Genomic DNA, 20670 nt, shown 5'->3' with positions numbered 1-20670 from the left:
AAACATTCACAGCGATTCCAATAGGCTAATCGCGAGTTATTAAACCCCTAGCGGCCCACCTGATCGCCGCCCAGATATAATAGAAATACCAGGGACTTATTATTAAAATTGCTGGTAAATTGCTCCCCTCGTCCCTCGGATTTCGACGGTCGGAGCTGACTTATCGAAGGCATATTGTACTCGTAATAATATTAATTTGCCATTGTAATGCTGCAGATCAATTTGGGAGAGCGTGCATTGTGCACGTAATGATGTTTTATTTCGTACGGCACTCTTGTGACTTTACAGCATCCAATTTTGACAAATGGACTTTAGGTAGCTTTATGTTTTAAAGAAAAAAACTAGAACATACACATAACATAAAAAAAACGGCAAGCAAAAGGTGGGTTTGATTCCCACCTTGGACAATTAGATTTATTCAAGTTATTAAAAAAAAGTAGAAAGTAGAAACTCTACCTCTTTTTCTATTGAAACAGATATAGCTTAATTGAAGCGCTAATTTTAACGGCTCTACCTACGAGTATATTTGTAATAAAACCATTAAGCTCAAACAAAGCAAAACCTAAACAAAAACTGGATTACCGCAGCTGCAACAACTATTCAGGTATTTGCCTCTTCGACATCTAATTAAATTACGCATGCATTAGGCCTCATTGTTTGCAGGTAACCCAATCAGTGGCAGTTAGTGGCACCAACAACAAGAGTATTGTCCTTCGACATTAATTAGGTAAGTACTGAACACGTCAAGCCAATTAATAGGCCGTATTATTGGTGCAGCTAACCGCTGTAATACAGCGCTGACTCAGGAAAACAATGAGGTCATGTCTTGAGATGTTGTGAGTTGTGCGAGTTAATTAAAACGCCAATTTGTGGATTTGTAAAGATTGAACGTTATGATTTACGATTTTTACGACTTATGGACATGTTATGCTAAGAACTGGCAGCGTATGTAGTTGGGTTAGATGCGATTTTGCAACGAAAAGATACCTTTATTGCATGATGTTAGGAGTAATATAGTATTTTTTACATAATTATGAATAAAGGTATTAATAGTTACATGTACCTGAACTAGAATAATCAAATCATCAACCAGATCAACTGAATGTGGATTTTGTAAGAAAATAATTTTCCAATTAGGTAACTACTGTGCCCGCTAAACAAACCCATGACCAGTGTAATATTGTATTACTCGTTGATATGTATAATTAATTAATAATGGTAAATTGATGAGCCTGTTCGATCATATTATCAATTTTCCAACCGTAAAACCGCAATAATGTAACGCAGTAAGTACTCTAAAATAGAACGTATCGAATGTATTCTGGCCACAGATAGGTACTCAACGTGTTGCAAATATTTAACCGTAATAATTAAACTAAGTACGTAGTAATATAACACTCCGACTAGAATACAAAACCTTTATTAGCTTTACCTACATCTTTCGATATATCTAGACGACTTGAAGGCTGAGATGCACCATCTTATTTTAAGCGTAACTGTAACCAAAACCGGTGATTTTTGTATGGAATTTGACAGACTTTTGACGTATGTCAGTTAAAGTGACATGGTGCAACCCAGCATAGAGTTTTATACGACTTTAAGGTGAGTTACACCATCTTATTTAAACCGTAACTGTAACCAAAACCAGTGATTTTTGTATGAAGTTTGACAGACTTTTGACGTAAAATTAATTATACAACCCAGTCTTAGATGTCCTGTAACATTACGTTAAACATCTCTTTACTGTGCCTAAACTTGTATAAGCTTCTAATTCAAATAATGTCCAAAATTATTAAACAATCTAATATTGTCGCAACTAATTAATCAACAATGCTGAAATAGCGTATTATTTCGCTGATTAACGGCGTAGCACGAGCCCACTAAACATGTTAAATTAAACGAATCGCATCGGCCTAATCTCCAATGAGTTTAGTCTGCTACTACTAATTTGGGCATGATTGGACGTGTCCTGTTTAGTTAGCATCTGATTAAACAGCCTGTGCATGTGTTTGATATGTGGATTTTTACTTATGGATTTAGCAGTTGATTTAAAATTTTCCAGGTGTTTGTAACTGATTTACATTAAAATAACTAAATTTTGCTTTATCGTTGAAAGTATTTCATCAGCTGGTCGCTCTATTTACCCATAATTGTGCATTAAATATTTGAATTTAAATTTGTAATGAAAAAAATCCTGGAAAGCACCGGTTACTGACTGTGCTTAAGTGACCATAATTATGTTTCCTTTAACATCTCAAATATTGCTCATTTATTTAATTATTTTAAGACACAGAAGCGTCCACTAGAACGCCAGAATAATATGAACATTTTTGTGACAATTCAAACCTCCCATATCGATACAGAGGTTTACAACTTGGTAGCTGCTCATAAGACAACCTAAAACCACTCCAATACAGAGGTCCAAGGGTGTATTATCGCACACCCCTGTCCGCATCCGCGTCACTGATTAATTGAGTGCATAACATGCATTACGGCGGCTAATCGCACTGTAATGCGATCGTTTGTTGCCGCCCAACTGATGCTTATTGATTGCTGGCCGCAGTAGAGACTAGTGTTCGGCAGTTATGTAAGACCTAGAGATGGAATCGAGTCAATCGATACAAGTGTCTAATGAGTTAATCCAGCTCAAGTTACTACCCGTTCAAATAGTTCATGAGATTCAAAGTGGGCAAAAAGTTCACAACACAATCTTATTCGAAATAACATTGATTTTTTGCGAATGATGTTGCGATCTTTTTGGCTACTTTGGGTGTCAGGAACTATTTGCCGCTGACTGTACAGCTATTTTAGTTTTTTCTAGGTATATTATGCAATTGTTTTATTTTAATTGGTACACAGCAATCATTAGTTATATTCGAGACTGTTTAAGATCTAGGGCTAGAATCGAATCAATCAATACGAGTATCTAATGGAGTTAATATCTAACTCAAGTTATAGAATGCGACTAAGTATTTACTTAGTTTTTCACGGTTTTTTTATGCATATTGTATTTGGTACACAGCAATTACTAGTTATATTCGATGAACAAGAGACTGTTTAAGATCTAGAGTTAGTGTAGAGTTAATCGATACGAATCTCTAATGAGTTAATATCGAGCTTAAGTTATAGAACGCTAAGTATTTAATTAGTTTTTTCACTGTATATTGTGAGCGGCATTGTTTAATTTTATTTGGTACACAGCAATTTATTAGTTGTATTCGATGAACAGAAGCCTGTTTAATTAATTATGTATTGTGTACTATTTATTATAACGTATTAATGATTTTATATTTTTGGTAAACTCTCGAAAATGGTATTATGTGATTTATTAATAATGATACTGACTTTTTTTTTTCCTGTGGCAACACTACCGCTAACAGCTGATTTGAACTTGTCCCAATTTATTTACTGATTTTTATTTAATTTAATATCATAAAAGGTCTCTAAACTCATCACTGTTACTGTTTTATGTAATTATAAGTGAAATAACGTTTAAATCTGTGTATTGCATTGTGTTTACGGTGCAAATTGTGCAAATACTTAGGACCGATTTGACAGTGCAATTACGAAAATATTACGTTGGATTTTGTTAACATTGTTCTATCTTTCGAAACAGGTACCTATTTGTTTTATATTTACAACAGTAGTGCATATTTTAGAAACGAAATACTATTATTGTGACCTTATACTGTCACCCGCGTAAGAGGTTATATTTACCTACATTTTTGTCAACCTCCAATTATTGATCAATTGATCCTTTGGCATTTACATTTTAATACTTTATTATTTACCAAAAGAAACAATGCTTACACGTAAAGCCTTTGCTCGCCGGGAGGAGTCCCAACTCCAACTGGCTTTGAGAGATTTGAAGGCAGCCAAAGACTTGATTGAGCAATTAAATAGGGAAAGAGAGGACAATGAATGATTGCGGTCAAATAGTGTCATTTCAACACCATTTTGTGCCATCGAGCAAGGAAATAGAATATAGACCAGTCACTGCATCCCAGAAAGACAAATTTAAATCTCAAATATCTAATAAGGTCCCACTTTTGCATTATTTTAACTGTAGTATAAATATTTTATATGAGCAATTATTTGAATTAATTAAAAATGAGTTCAATAAAACTTTTCCTAAGAAAACAATTATTATTAAAAACAATAAAACTAAATTCAGTGACTGGGCTACAGTAGGTATTTATATTAGTAGGAAAAAAATGTTTGAATTATATGGTAGAAAAGCCTATAGTAGCGACCCGGACTTTATAGAATATGTAAAAAAATACTCAAAAGTTTTTAAACAAGTTTGTACCATGGCAAAATCTATTTACATACGTGACAAAATTAAAAACTCTGGCAACAAAATTAAAGCTACTTGGAATTGTATTAATAAAGAAACTTGTAGAATTATATCTCGGGATGACACATTCGCATTAAAAATTGATAATAAGTATATTAAATGCAATGATAAGGTAGCAAACGCATTCGAAGGTTACTTCTCAAATGTACCAATCATAACAACAAGCAGTCTTAATTCATGTTCATATCAGGCAATGTCTCTTCTCGAGGGTTGTGTTGATGTTTGCAATAGCCCATTAAAATTTAGACAAATAGAACCCATAGTTATTATAAAAACTTTCAAAGAACTAAATATAAAAAAGACAGAGGATATATGGGGCATATCAACAGACATAATAAAACCCATCATTCCTCTTATAGCTCCCCATTTAGCTCATATCTTTAATGAATGTATTAACGAAGGTCAGTTCCCTACCCTGATGAAACATAGTAAAATCATACCATTATTTAAAGCAGGAGACAAAAGTGACCCATCCAACTTTAGACCTATATCGATACTACCTGCGCTCAGTAAAATATTTGAAAAAATTATTTTCAATCAACTACTGTCTCATTTTAACTTAAATAAACTGTTTCATGAAAAACAATATGGGTTCACAAAAGGGAAAAGTACGACCGATGCAGGGGTTGCTCTTATCAAACACATTTTCGATGCTTGGCAGGAGAAAAAGGATGCTATTGGTGTATTTTGTGACTTATCGAAGGCGTTTGACTGTGTTGATCATCAAACTCTGTTATTTAAGCTAGAACATTATGGCGTATCAGGCAAGGCCTTAAGCCTATTACACTCTTACCTCTCAGACAGATTACAAAAAGTAAATATTCACGGAACTAACTCTTCGGGCGCCCCCCTAAAAATGGGAGTGCCCCAAGGCTCAATACTGGGACCATTGCTCTTTCTGATTTATATAAATGATCTACCTTTTTATTCAAAGGACCTTTGTGAGATAGTATTATTTGCTGATGACACTTCTTTAATTTTTAAAACTGACAGGCGTCAGGAAATATTTGACGACGTGAATAATGCTCTTTCCAAAGTATTAGACTGGTTTACAACTAATAATTTGCTATTAAACGCAAAAAAAACTAAATGTTTAAAATTCACTATGCCTAATGTCAAACAAGTTAATACTAATATTACAGTAAATAATGAACGCATTGAACTGATAAACTCTACTGTCTTTCTAGGTATTACCCTAGATTGTAAATTACAATGGGGCCCCCATATTGCTGCCTTGGCGGGAAGACTTAGTTCAGCTGCCTTTGCGGTGAGAAAGATCAGAAACTTGACTGATGTTGAAACAGCAAGGCTTGTATATTTTAGTTATTTTCATAGTATTATGTCTTATGGTCTTTTACTGTGGGGCTCAGCAGCAGACATAGAATCAATTTTCATTTTACAGAAAAGAGCTGTTCGGGCAATATACGGTCTTAAACCACGTGACTCGCTTAGAGAAGTTTTTAAAGAAATCAATATATTGACTGTGGCTTCGCAATACATATTTGATAACATTATGTATGTCCGTAAACATATACATTTATTTACTAAGAAAAGTGACGTCCACTCATTTAACACGAGACATAAGAATAAACTTGCTGTTCCATCATTTAGGTTGCATAAGATAGGTAATTCATTCTTGGGGAAATGTATTACCATATTTAACAAAATACCACACAACCTTGTCGAATTGCCAATAAACAAATTTAAGATACATATAAAAAATACCCTTATGTCCAAAGGGTACTACAAGGTTCGAGACTATATTGATGACAAGGATGCGTGGTCAGTTCAGTCTGCACATATTTGATGTACTTAAATTTGACTATTCTTACCGTTAGATAATTCCTGGCAATAAGTGGTGACTGAGTTTGTTCCGGCGTTTCTTCTCAGCACTTGCCATATGTTTGTCTCGAAGCGCTGGTAGGGCCCAAAAGATAAGGAGACATGTAAAGTGCCCCATAAGGGCTACCTTTTCTTTTTTTATTATTTTCTATTGACGTTCATAAGTGCCACTTGTGGTCTAAACTGAATAAATATTTTTTGATTTTGATTTTGATTTTGATTTTGATATGTTACTATACGGTTATGTATATCATAATAGGCACCAAACCAAGATACCTGTCTCTAAAGAATTAATGTGCATACTTACTCCTAAGAAAACATAGGTAATTATTTATGTATAAAATGTCTTTGCTTTTAGTTTATTTCTATTCTACAATGAAAAAAGTACTCATTAAAAATAAATAATGACTATCTACAAATAAATTTTAAAATTAATACTTAAACAAATAACAATTTCGTTTCATTGCAACATTGATCGCCACGATTCACTAGCTTCCAATAGTTAAATAATTGGTATGAATTTAATTAAATCAAAAAGCACATAATTCAATACGTCAAAAGCAACAACGAGTGTTTATTACATTTTGTTATCGATATCATAGACTCATGTACCTAATTAATAATTAGTTCCGTTCGCTGATTAATTAAATACCAATTGCAATTACTAATAATTTATTAATTATCCAATTGGACTGAAAAGGTATTGATTTTCTCTTACATTGTAATTAAAATTATATGATCAAACGAACTTACCAAGTGAAGTTCGATCTGAATTATCCTGTTTTCGCCGAAGAGATTTATTTTACCGTGTAGTACCCCTGTACGACAAGCCAATCCGCACACAATATTCAGCGTAGTAGTAGTAAAAAACAAAAGAGCGGGCAACCCCACCCCTACCACGCTGTGGGCTCGGTGTCCGAGCGGTCTCATTATATTTAGAGAAGAGATGACATTGACGTTTACCTCCAGGGAAGAAGATATAGAAATCTTCGGGTTGGGAGGGACCTTAAATCTCTTCGGCGAAAACAGGATAATTCAGATCGAACTTCACTTGGTAAGTTCGTTTGATCATATAATTATCCTGTTTTCGCCTCCGAGATTTATTTTACCGTGTAGATGTTTAGAGCATGGATCAATGTCCATGTTAAATGGTTAAGAGAGTAAATGTCAATGTACTAAATACATAATAAAGCAATATTTTTGTATTATAATCGTATTGCATCACTTATTCATAACAATAACAAGTATCACGGTCTCAACAAGATTTTGTTCATTATAGAGTATTATTATATACATTTATTTGTACTTCTATTAACTGTTAAGTACGACTACTGATTGTAAAAAGTTGCCAAGACAGTTGACAGAGCATCCTGTCTATCCAGCACACTGGCTAATTGTGTCAACGTTGACAGCGGCGCAAACCGCAGGCAATACTGCCGCGTGTCGCGTGCTGTGTGGGCCGTACACCCTCGTGTCGACACTACTTTCCTATATTTATCCAGTTTCATCTCAGAACTGAGCTTGACGACGGTAGTGGTTAACACCGAATCGATCACAGTGACTGCAAGGCTAACAGCTGATTGTTGTAAAATATAAGCTCACTTGCATTTTAATTAAATAAATAAATAATGTGGTTAATTAAAACTTATTAATTTATTTGGATACAGTTTGACCAGTATTCCAAAACAGTATTAATTTGGATTCCAAGTAACACTGTTGCGAGGAAAAAGTTTGGTTTCTATTTAATAGCACCTTTTAATAGCAATTTTTTGATTCTTGAAACCTGACCTATAAATTATTATATTTATTTAAATAATTATATATTTCAATAAATTATATGATTTCACTAACGATATTGCTAAGCGGTGGTTATTTAATGTTATTATAGGATGCACCCGACTTTAGAATATGCTAAGAAAATAGAGTAAGGTAGGTACAATGATGTAATTGAGCATTGTAAAAATATTTATTTGTCAGTCATTTGGTGTAGTGGTTTCGAAACGGACTACTATGCCGAGAGGTCCCGGGTTCGATCCCCGGCCGGGCAGAAATTGAATTGATACATTTTAATTTCTGTGATGGGTCTAGGTGTTACTATGTATAATTATGTACTTATGTATATAAAAACGGTATTTAAGTATGTTTATATCCGTTGTCTAGGACCCATAGCTTTGCTCAGTTTGGGACTAGGAGCGTAGTGTAAAATGTCGAAGGAAGGATATTTATTTATTATTTGCGGAGTGTATAGCGGAGTCTGGTACGTTTTGTTTGATCCACGACTGCCAAATACAAAACTCGCTGCCAAGGAAAGGTAAGCTTAAATGGGCAATATGGTACTACTGATGTACCTGTTGCCCCAGCATTCTATTTTTATTATTTTTTATTTATTTATTTTTTCGTGAAAAAACGTATTAACGTCTAAAAAAAATGGTCGCCATTCTAAGGCGAATTAATTGGAATTAATTCATGTTAATCGTGTAGAAATCTCTACGATAAAATATGAATTATGACTAAATATCAAACAAAGTTCAAGAAACAAAAAATAGGTTTATGTCATGTACTGAAACCAAAGCGTCTAACATTTTCTGAGACAATATTAAACCAAGCTCCTACTCCGTGTCTTTATTCAGACACATTGATTCAGTCAGCTTCAGTATTATGACTGTGATGATTGAATTTTTATAATCATGCTAAGAAAAAATAACAAAATACTAATTCTCAATGTATACTTCATAGAAAGGGAAGAAAGACTCATTCATTATTATGAGTTTGTGGCAGCGTTATCGATTCGTAAAATAATATCGCGTTATTTTTTGGTATTATTAAAAAATGTCCTTAATCTAAACTAAAGGTTACAAGTAGTGGTAGTACTGGTAGGTACCTACATAATACATAGTTTATTTTATGTGGTTGATTCGTTCTTTGACTGACCAAAGTCCGCTAGTCCGGTTGTTATTACAAGCGGCCCGATTTCTTTTTTGATGCGTCAATAATTTTCTATTACATTGATTACAATGTAATTATTATTGTGTTATATTTATAAAGGCATAGTTATTATCGCTTTAACGCATAATAAGATACTTTGCTTGTCTAAAAGATTTAGCAAGATAAGAAATGATTCAATGTATTTCATGATGTCGCATCTCTTCTTATGAGAATTCTAACGTTATACATAAATAATTTATACGAACCAATTGTAAAACAGTACATGGAGTTAAACTTTTTTTTTTTTTTTAGTAAATAAATAATAATAATGATGATGAAGCCTTACTTTGTAAGACTATCAATAGTATTATTAGCATTAATCATACATTGATTAGTAGGTACAAACCTACATAATAATGTTTTTCCAATACAAGAAAAAAATGACGTCATCTTATGTACTATCGGGGACTCTTCCGCCTGACCACTTTGTAGAAATTTTAGCGTAAGCGCATCGCTCCGGTCACGTGCTCACCCCGTCTCTAATTGGTTACGCATTTTACTATATTTTTACTACGACCAATAAGAGACAATCAGGGCTTAGGTTGCAATACGAAATACCATTGTGCACTTTATTGTCATACGGTTAAGGTTTAAAACGAAATGTTTCTTTTTCTTCAATCTTTCTTAGTTTTAGGCTGAGTTGCACCACCTAACTTTGACCGTAGCTATAACGGTAACCGGTGCTTTTTGTATGGAGTTTAACAGATTTTTGACGTTTGTCAAAGTTAAAGTAAGATGGTGCAACTCAGCTTTAGAATTTTAATAATAGAATTTGGTTACAAACAAATAGATAATATGTATTTTTTTAATATTGTATTTTTATACGAGGTCTGTCTGCTTTTTGCTTTGGCGAACTGTCGACATATTCTCTCCTTTGTTTTTTGTGAAGTTTTGTGATCCCTAACCGATTGATTTTGTTTTGTGTTGACCCGTGCTAGTAATTGGACTGTTTGATTGCCTTTTTATTGACCTCCGCGCGATTACTGAATCATGGCCTCTCAAAATAATTCTTAATTCTTATATTTAATTACAAACTTATCTATCTATACATTGTTAACTGTTTAAGTATTATTTAGTTTGAAGTTTAATTTTTATTGATTTAAAACCTTGTGTAAAGACACTTAATGTGCAATAAAAAAATTAATTTGAAATAAAACTAACTTAATATTAAGTATAATATTTATAATAACCAATTACCTGGATCATTGCTACCTAGTTACAATATTTGTATTAAATTGTAATAACGTAGATAAGTGTTTCTTTTAAACGAAAAACAAAAGTTGCTAATGTATTAAAAATAAATAGAAACCTATTATAGGTTTTTATTTACATTCAAGGATTTAAGAAAGTTATTATGTAGCCAGATCTTATAATAATTGTTTTTAAGCCACAAATATTCCTTAACTATTTCCTAAATAATTCAATAACTTATAGTTTATAAATTATAAGTTCCGAATAAATTAAATACCTATTAAACAAGTAAAATTCGAAAGTGACTGTATGATTTTGCATTTTTCGCCTTAACTAGCTAAACTAATATCATGAGATTTACAATCTTAATATCAACAATAATTATAGAAAGGGCTACTTTTTTCTCAGGAAATTGCACAGTTACCTCGGAATGTGCGATAACAATTATGTGACCCGAGCGGGCAATCGATAGTTCAATTTTTGCACGAAGCCCCATATAATATTTTGTAGCGATTCTTTATTGGGTTTCAAATTTACTAAAATGCGACGTTGCCAAACGAGCGCTACGGATGCGGGTAAGCTAAGCAATACTCAATCCTAAACGCTTTACATAGAGCTTGGTTTGCTAGGGCAAACATCTACAGTGGTGCGCCGACGCTGCTTAGACCCGAAACATGAATGAATGGGGGCGTAGCTTAATCGAGCGTGTGTGTGCAAACAATTTAGGCCCTTAAGGTGTCAAGGCGTCCGAGTCCCCGATAGTACCGATACCGATACAGTTTAAGGAAGCTCTTAGATTGTATCTATTATTTATAGATACAAGCTGGTGAGACGTCATGAATAAAAAAAAATAAACTTTGTAAAAATATCAGGGCTAAAGAAAGGCCGCAAAGAGACAAACAAAAAGGTTGCCTGTTTGTTCAGATACAAAACAAACATCCGTTAAAATAAGACCATAATTCTATTTGCTTTTCAGTGGCTATCGTGTTTATGTAATAAACATATATTAATAAGTTTCTTTAAACCATAAATGAATCTTTTGTTAAAAGTTTAATTGCGGTTAAAATATCATCCCTTTTGAAGTGCTTAAACCACATAAACTTTGTTTAGCATCTTAAGACGCTATCTAAGTCCACCATCTAGGAACATTTTTTTTTTTTTAACAAGTGGGTAATCTCAGAATGTACTCGTGTCGACGGATGCGATTAAGAATATTCTTAATATCAACGTCTCTGCGCCGTCGTGTATAATTATATGTTATGTATAATTAATTATGTTTACTCGCATGGTTATGATGATTATGAAAAAATTCATCTGGGTTCGAATCGGGAATCGAATAGGTATCTCGGTACAATAAATTCTGTAACCGGATATTAGGTACATTGCATTTAAAATAACAATATTTTAAGCGGCCAGCACATACCTGTACGTACATAGATGGCGCGTCTTCTAGGGACGCGGGTTACCTTGGTGTTCTGGTCGGTCTTTAATGGCGCTTCCCGCGTTGCGCTGGCAGCGCTGGGCATGCGGCGGCGGCGGCGCGGCGCTGCGGCGTAAATAACGGCGCCTGCGCTTGTGGAAGGCGGCGTGGTTGCGCCGCGGGCGGGTGATAGGTCTTAGCCCATCATACCATACAGCAGGGCGTAGCTTGTCGGTACGGCCTCTGTATAAAGCCTCGATTCACACAGTTATGCGAACGGCTAAAGCTTAAATTATATATTCAGTGGAGCAGCTTGGATTAGTTGTCATATCAAATAAATACCTCTTTTCCCGTTTTAGAGGATTATAATGAGTTATAGTTGTCGACCGTCGATGTAATTGGTCGACCGACCGGTAATGTAGAAAGATCTTTGTAAGTTTCCAACAAAAAAATGTGAGACTGATAAGTACTCACAATCACAATGTCAGTTAATATGACGACATATTGTCATACTTCATATATAAAGTAGGCATTTATTTCCACTTCGACTCGGTTCGGTCAACAAACCGGCCTAAGGTTTATTTAGGATCTTTTATTCTGACCTTATAATAGCAAGTAATGAATCTACATAAATGCACTTTGAATTTTGATCTGATACTTATTTCTTTCATACTAGCCTTTGTATTTAGACCAATATCGATTGGTGTAATGTATAAAAATACGAAACAACAAAATTATTCAGTTACCCTTTGTAGCATTGAACAATGTGTAGGGTCATCGGTCGTTATAAAAGCAGGCGGAGGCTCGACTGGGGCGAGTGCGTCCGCGGCGCCGGGTCATCATGCTCCAAGACGGTTGATGGTTCATAAGGTGTAAGGCCAAGAAGGCAAGCTCTTAATGTGGGTAGTTTCGTACAAACGCAACATTTTTCTGTATGAGCTCATTGTGTTCTGTTTTTACGGCTTTTAAAAATGGCCGAAAAGAAGATACTTAACTCGTAAAAGTGAATAATATTACAATACCTGGCTATCTCGGTAGTTAATATCTCGTTTTTACTCGCTAGAGCAAAAAACGGCTACTGGTTAAAAAATAACCGAACATAAAGTGGCTGCTGGTTAATATCTCGTATTAACGCTACTGGTTAAAAAATGACCCGCAAAAATGACCGAATATAAAGTGGTTGCTGGTTAATATCTCGTATTAACTCGCTAGAGCAGAAAATGGCTACTGGGTAACATCTCGCATTACCTCGGAGAAAAAAATGGCTACTGGGTAACATCTCGCATTACCTCGGAGAAAAAAATGGCTACTGGGTAACATCTCGCATTACCTCGGAGCAAAAGAATGGCTACTGGTTAACATCGCGCGTTAACTTGGAGCTAAAAATGGGTCAAAGTTACGCGTCGTGTCACAACGCTTATAATAAAAATGTACGAGCACTTGCACAAAATAATTGTTACAATCAACCTTGTGTTGGGTCTAATTCTCGTCACTACACTGCACAACTTAAAATAATTACGTTTTTTGTCGGTAAAAACGTCCTGGTGACGTCACTTAAGCATTTTTCTTATACTGCGTGCGGTCGTTGCGCGTGCGCACAAAGGAATGAGACCGCTCGGACACCGAGCCCACAGCGTGGTAGGGGTGGGGTTGCCCGCTCTTTTGTTTTTTACTACTACTACGCTGAATATTGTGTGCGGATTGGCTTGTCGTACAGGGGTACTACACGGTAAAATAAATCTCGGAGGCGAAAACAGGATAATTGATGTTTTTGATAGGTAATGAGAACGAACTGGTTTCATCAAAATGTTCTAAGCAGTAAAATGAATAAATAACTGGAATCGTATATTAATTCTACTGGGTAATCCTTTAATTATCAATTTCCATGTACCTATATTGTTCACATTATGTTCAATTATTCTCTAATAACTTGTACTTACTTACATAAAAAGTTGTTGAAAATAAGAATTACTTAAAAAAGTGCCTTTGTACCATAAATAGGGTCATTTAGGTAAAGTTTTGAACAGATACACATGATCATTTGTGTGTGAGTCTATCACAGGCACTTTTCTTAGAAATTACTACATCACATAAGTCTTGAAAGTCAATAACTTGAAAGACACAAAAATGTAGTTTCATCATCATAATAATCATTTTAGCCATAGGACGTCCACTGCTGAACATTAGGGGATGCCCAATGATTTTCACAATGGCCGGTTGGTAGCAGCCTTCGGAAAATTTGGTTTGGTAACAAGAAATATGGACTTCACTCTCAAAAATTATAAATGTCTTGCTAGACTTGACTGCACTTGGCTGGTTTTTTCAGTAAGTAATTAGCTCTACGAGAGAATCAGTCAACGGATCGTGTAACACAAAGGGCCCGCCTAGCAGACTAAGTGGATTACCTAATTACCTGGATAGGACCCTGGGTATTACAGGCACTGCTAAGTCATCCCTACAACTCTAACTTAGCACCTTTGAGAAATCTTGTTTTCAATGTTTTGAATTTAAAAAATGTCTTACGTTTTCTAAAAATGTTTCTTGAAAGTACAGTTAGCGTAGTGTGATGTGATGTTGTACCTGAAAAAGAAAGAAATAAAATTTAATTTCTCGCCATTATAGCTCAAGACATTTTGCAAAAAAACCTACTTAAATTCTTCACAAAAAGGTGTAAGGCTGCATGGTCCATTGCAACATTTACCTACATAGGTATATTGTCATATCTTAAAAAAATACCTGTTGCTATAATTTTTAGTCTTATTTCGTAGACGTATGTGTTCTTTTTTAACTGCACTCTGGTACTGACACAAAAACGAAATTAATGCTTAATTCACCATACTTTAACAAGCTCTCAATTAAGTGCAACGCAAACAAACAACCAGCTGCACAAACAGTCTACCGGCCAGCTGCGGTGAACAATCTAAACAAATATTAGGCCATCATTGAACATATTCGTGAGCAATTGCTCGGAAAAACTGTGGACAGGGCTTATAGGCCGGAGGCCGGAGACCAATTTTATTGTGTCTCGTCTAAATAATCAAATGAATCATTTATTCGTTGAACAGTCGTCTACTACATAATATTTACTTCTTGCACACTCATGTGTGGTTAATTCTTAGTTCCAATTTTAATTATGTCTGATTTCTCAATTGTCAGATCTAAATGCTTTAACCATGTCCTTATTCCATACTAATATAAAGACTTTTGTAACAGACCGCAATGGAACGAGGGTGAAACCGCGATCAAAAACTGGTTTAATACTTTAAATTCAAATGATATAAAAAGCTACACAATCAATTGGTGGCCATTTTTACATGGATTTTGAACACTGACTCTACCAGCAATGAAAAACCATTGATCAAGCTCTTCATTAATAGACAACTCCAAAATGTTATCTAAATCAAAGAGTCACATTTTTGTTCCATGTCACCCGGTCTACGCCAACCACTCGCGCTAACCGGTCCCGCGCGGAAAGTCACACGAATATTTTTCACGGTAATTAATTCAGACAAGTTTATTTTGTAAGTGCCATTCGATGAATTCTTTGCTGTTTTGATAATAACTGTATAACTGTGTGAAAAATTAAAATGCACTACCTTTTTCCATTTTTTTTTCAGTTGGCTTACTGAATGAATAATGCTCTCACTCTCTCAGTATACTTTGGTACTTACGAGTATACACTCAACATCAAATAAACCGCACCTTCCGCGACGCGAGCTTTAAAGATTTTCTTCTGACACAATCATGGTACCCTAACAATATTGGTGTTATTTGAAAGCCCAATAAATATCCTTAAAGAAAAATACATTTCATTTCTAAATAAATGATTAACACATACCATAAATGTGACTTGAAAATAGACCTCACTTTGGGCTCACCTCTGGGATCAATTAGACCAATTTTTATGGTTATAAAACCAAATAAAGATCTCACGTATCCTCTTTAACAGATGGATAGCGATTAATCCCAACTTAACAGTTTTATAGTCATAAAAAATGGCTATAGCGTAACTACCTATTTTTTGAAGAAGTGATTCTGGATCCTTGTAAAGACACATGTTTGGGGTAAAAACCTTTCCTTTAATGAAATGAAGTTTAGAACTAGGCTTTCAAATGGTACCAAAATGTTGGTGGGAAGTGGGGATGCATACGTTTGATAAGTGCTTGTCGCGGGAGGTGCGATTTATTTGATGCCGAGTGTAGTTCTCATACTGACTTTGCCAAATCACATTTGTTCCATAACAACTAATCATAACGAAGCCCGCATAATATCTTCATTTGAAAATCACAATACCAACACAGACCAAATTGGCTACTAAATATTCAAAATCAATAGTCTGTACGAAACATACGTGGGTAATTCGACAATGGTGGTCTAATTCAATTTGAATCACGAACAATATTCTATTAATAGTGATGGACAGGTGTAATCAATCCGCATAGGCGCTAGTGATGTTCCGTGTCACATTAAAATCGAAGGCAATTATAGTGATTGTGGTATATGAGGGAATTAATAGAAGAACGGGCAAATTGATGTAGCACTAATTTTAATGGACGTACCTGTTTTTCATTTACAGGACGTAAGGCACATATTACCGTTTCGCATACTGTTTGTTTCTTGATCATACGTAAATACAGTAAATAAATAGTATGGAAAACTTATTTAATGTGCCTCAATTAATGTGTATTCCAGTTAATCGTTTTAATAAAACTCACCGTTTAATTATAAGTAAATCACTGAGAGAGACTATTAAAAATAATAAAAGAACAAAAAATAATCAAATAGCCCTAATTAAGGTCCTGAAGTCACGATATAACAATTAGTCATCCCAGAAGCTTTCACAAATACCTACCACTAATGAATAAATAATCGAAACAAACAGATAACAAGAGATGCCAATTAAACAATACACTAATTAATTCCAAACATCGGTGTAGTGGACTTAATTAGAGCGGGCAACATTATCAAACGAGTATTGAACAGTGGATACGGACAGCAATATCTGATTTCACGTTTAAGATCATCGGCATAAGGAATAAATTAGAGCTACTTGTGCTGCTAACTGTACAGTATGATTGGAAATGTGTGGGCTAATATAACCTTTTTTGATTATTCAATAATACTTCTTTTGTGAACACAATGACTTGTTGTGGCTGTTAAGTCGAACACGGGACTATTGTGATGCAGAATAAAATGTGGGTTTTGACAAGTGACGTGAAGAGTGATGGTGTTGAAATACCCTGATTGATTCCCACTTACTTAGATACTTATAATCTGGGGGCACGGCAGTGCCCCCACCAAGTCGAGCAAAAAAGCGGCACGGCCGTACCATCCTTTTCTCGAAGCAATTCAGGCCATTTTCGACCGCCTGTAACTTCGTTGTGGATAAAACTAGAAGGCTGAATTTTCATTAGCTATGCAGGCATTGTAAAGACACGGTATATTTAAAATTTCATTCAATTTGAACCAGTAGTTTAAGAATTATAACGGGTCAAAGTTACTTAATTTTGTCACTCACTGACTGACTCACTGACTCACTGACTCACCGATCATCAAAACTCTAAGGCATTTCTAGCAGACCTAGAAGCTTCAAATTTGGAATATAAGTAGTGTTTGGTGTATGAATCAAGGAAAAACTAAAATATTTGGGGGCACGGTAGTGCAACCGCCAAGTCGAGTAAAATTTTTCAATTTCGGTCCAGTTTTCTAGATACATAACTGCTGTCTACAAAATACAAAAAGAAATGATATTTGGGGGCACGGTAGTGCAACCGCCAAGTCGAGTAAAATTTTTCAATTTCGGTCCAGTTTTCTAGATACATAACTGCTGTCTACAAAATACAAAAAGAAATGAGATCCCATCAAAAACAATACTTGTCAAAAAAACCAAGTCTCGCAACTCAGTTGTTCTACGGTAAAAAGTTGTGAGATCCATGTAATACCAAGTCCAGGCCAGGAAATCTTTAACGTTTTACATAAATTATTGACTTGGCCATCGCACTAAATAATTTAATTTACACGTGTTTTCATGCGATGGCCAAGTCAATATATTTGATTGATGGGTAAAACTATCTGAAACTAACTTAAGTGTCTTTGTCCTGAATCAACTAACTCGTATTTTTGTTATTAAATACTTCCAAGTATTGAGTTAATAAGAATTTAGGTAATGGCACAAAAAAGAAAAAAAAAATGAAATTCCTTTGTAAGTGACGCACAATAAAATGTTATAAGTACTTCTACACGGCCACAATAATTCAGTTACAAATATCAATTGAATAACAACAAAAATCCAATAAAATAGTGTCGTAACTCAAACACTAAGCAGACAAACATCCTAACCCACGCAACGTAAACCACTTTACGACAATCTCATAAAAGAAGCCGCAGTAAGTAGAAGCGGCTTTTTAATATCGAGGCGAGAGCCACCCGCACTGTCCCACGAAACATTTTCCATTAATAAAACGCGAAAAAGGAATATTACATATGAAAAAGACATATATCCGTATCGGCGGACCCGCCGCTATCTCCTTGGAAGGTAATAACTTCTTTACAAGTCCAAAGTCCGAGGGATTGAAAAGCAATTTCAGGACACCCCGCCCTCGTGCGGCCGGACTCACCATATTTCTTTTTCGCCGCTACTGTAATTCGCCTTTGATTTAATCTCGAGAAACAAATCTTTGAATGTGAAACTTTAGTGATAGGCATCAGTGGAACTAGTTTCCTTGATTGGATTCCATCCCCCGCTGTAGCCGGGCCGTTCCTACAATTTGAATTGGTCACTGCAGATACCCTATTTGTCTGATTCTACTAGAAGATTGCATTTCTTATTTTCGGAGGCGAGTTTTTGCGAGATAGCTTACATTGTTAGCGAGGAACTACTGTTTTAGGTACATCCTCAAATATGATTTGCTTTTGACTACGAAACTTTTCGATTTCAAATTAAATGAAAACATACAATAAAGCTGATTTAAGCTGATTAATAACTGCAACGTTTCCAATAATCTGCGTTTAAATAAAATTCCGTTTAATTTCAGCGTAATTTTTAACTTCTTCGAATCACTCAAATATCAAGTGACGCGTTTACGTTCCAAGTATCAATTTCTGTGGTCCAAACAGTGGATTGAAACACAACCTGTTGGCGATACGTTCCGCTCGGCGAACGCGTCGAGTGTCGACGGATCAATTTGTAACGTATCGAGCGTCGAGTAACGTTACACCGTGCACGCTAATCTAGGCACTGTGGCCACAAATCACGGTTTACTCATCACTGTGATATGTGATGATCATGTGACAATAACATCATACATCACTAGTTATAAGTCTAAAATTTTGATTTATTTTTAACGCACAGAAAAAGTAGCGTCTATCTGTGGCGACAAATCATGGTTTACTTACGTGTGTCACCATACACGATGAATGAGCTGATCATGTTTACTTGTCAAGTTATTTTTAAATAGTCAAATATACGAGTACAAACCACCATCTTTCATGCGAGTCTCATTCAAGTGCAAGCGTTGTAAAAATTAAAACAAATAGGTAGGTTCGATGAAAATTCGGTTAACATTGAAGCTTAACTCGCATATGTAGCCTTTGTACGTAGGTATTTATTGCTTAAACATGTTCTATTTCAAGTAATTCAAGCAGGAATAAGCGCAAATCTCATATTTTACATACACATTCGTACAATTCGGTTGGAATTGCGTGAGCGTCGTGAAAATCTTAGTAAACCCAACTCAATTTGAGACGCGGTCCGGCCTCAGATCGGTATCGCGTAAACTATTACGGCAGCCTTATTTATATAATCTAACTATTTGTGAGGGACCAACACCCCTATGATGTTTTTCCCTTTTTCTCTGTTCATGGGGAAATTGCAGGCTTTTTGTTGGGGTGTTTGGGGTTGGGTAAACGTGCTAAAGTGCATGGTGACAGTTGTTTCTGTTTAAGATTTGTATTATGAAACGGCACTTAAGTTATGAAGAACATTTAAATTAAAGCATTTGATTTGATAGCTGTAACTATTTAATAAAACAAGCATGTTTTGTTATAAGCTTTCCTCCGGAAGCAATAAATATGTAGAGAATACTTTAATATGATGTATTAGTGACTGCATAGCATGACATGAAAATGGCACGAAACAATGTCCTCTCATTCTGAAACTACCATGTTTTATCAATTTATATTATGAACATTTGGATGGCATAAGATTAATTTTTCGTAAGGTAGATTCCACATAGCGTTCATGTTGCTACAATTGCGTGAGTACTTGAATATTTTCAAGCACTATTCGTAGCAAATACGGCAGCGGAGGTCCCGCGCCATTTGGCGGCGTTTCCAATTTGTCGCCGCGGCCATTCGTCAGTGCGCGGCTCAGCCCGCCCGCTATAATACACTTACAGGGCTGTCACCATACGTGTATGGGGGGGCAGCTGCCCTAACCCCTTGAAATAGTACTCCCTACATACCTACCTTATATCTCATCCTTAGGTCTAAGCTCAAAAGACCCAGATCCTGCCTAAAAATATCTTATCCCCTGGACCAGACCAGACTAAAACCTGTCCAGCTCAGAAGCAAGGTACGCCCATGGCTAGACTGTCACTGTCAGTTAGCCTTCAGAAACGGTAAGCTTTTAAGCTAGCTTTTAGCTTGTTTACACATCACCGTAATACAATTCAACGGTGGCCGATGCGTCGATAATCCAATAAACAGCCGCCACTGCATCCGGATTTTGAAATTAAAAGCCTATTTTTACTTCCTCCGTCGGACGACTATAACCATAACAACGCTTGCGCCAGCCCTAGCGACGGCTGACATTTTTCCGCCCATTATGCATTCTACGTTCAACTAAACCAGTGCTGTTAATATCGGGAATTTCGAT

The 20670-nt window shown here is 35.4% G+C and overlaps 1 protein-coding gene across 3 annotated transcripts in view; it reads right to left on the bottom strand.

The window, feature by feature from the left end:
• Window positions 1-20670, bottom strand: part of LOC135073176 (LIM domain only protein 3) — a 98628-nt gene that overhangs the window by 42049 nt on the left and 35909 nt on the right. The window contains exon 2 of one of the 3 annotated variants that reach the window (XM_063967247.1): window positions 14319-14375. The exons of the other annotated variants lie outside the window; for them this stretch is intronic. The gene's annotated coding sequence lies outside the window, so the exon portion shown is untranslated. The remainder of the gene's footprint in view (window positions 1-14318; window positions 14376-20670) is intronic. 3 annotated transcript variants of the gene reach the window in all.

The sequence above is a fragment of the Ostrinia nubilalis genome, chromosome 7, assembly GCF_963855985.1.
Source record: "Ostrinia nubilalis chromosome 7, ilOstNubi1.1, whole genome shotgun sequence".
NCBI classification, from domain to species: Eukaryota; Metazoa; Arthropoda; class Insecta; order Lepidoptera; family Crambidae; genus Ostrinia; species Ostrinia nubilalis.
The sequence above is the reverse complement of the archived record's forward strand: the minus strand, read 5'-3'. Positions and strand labels throughout refer to the sequence as shown.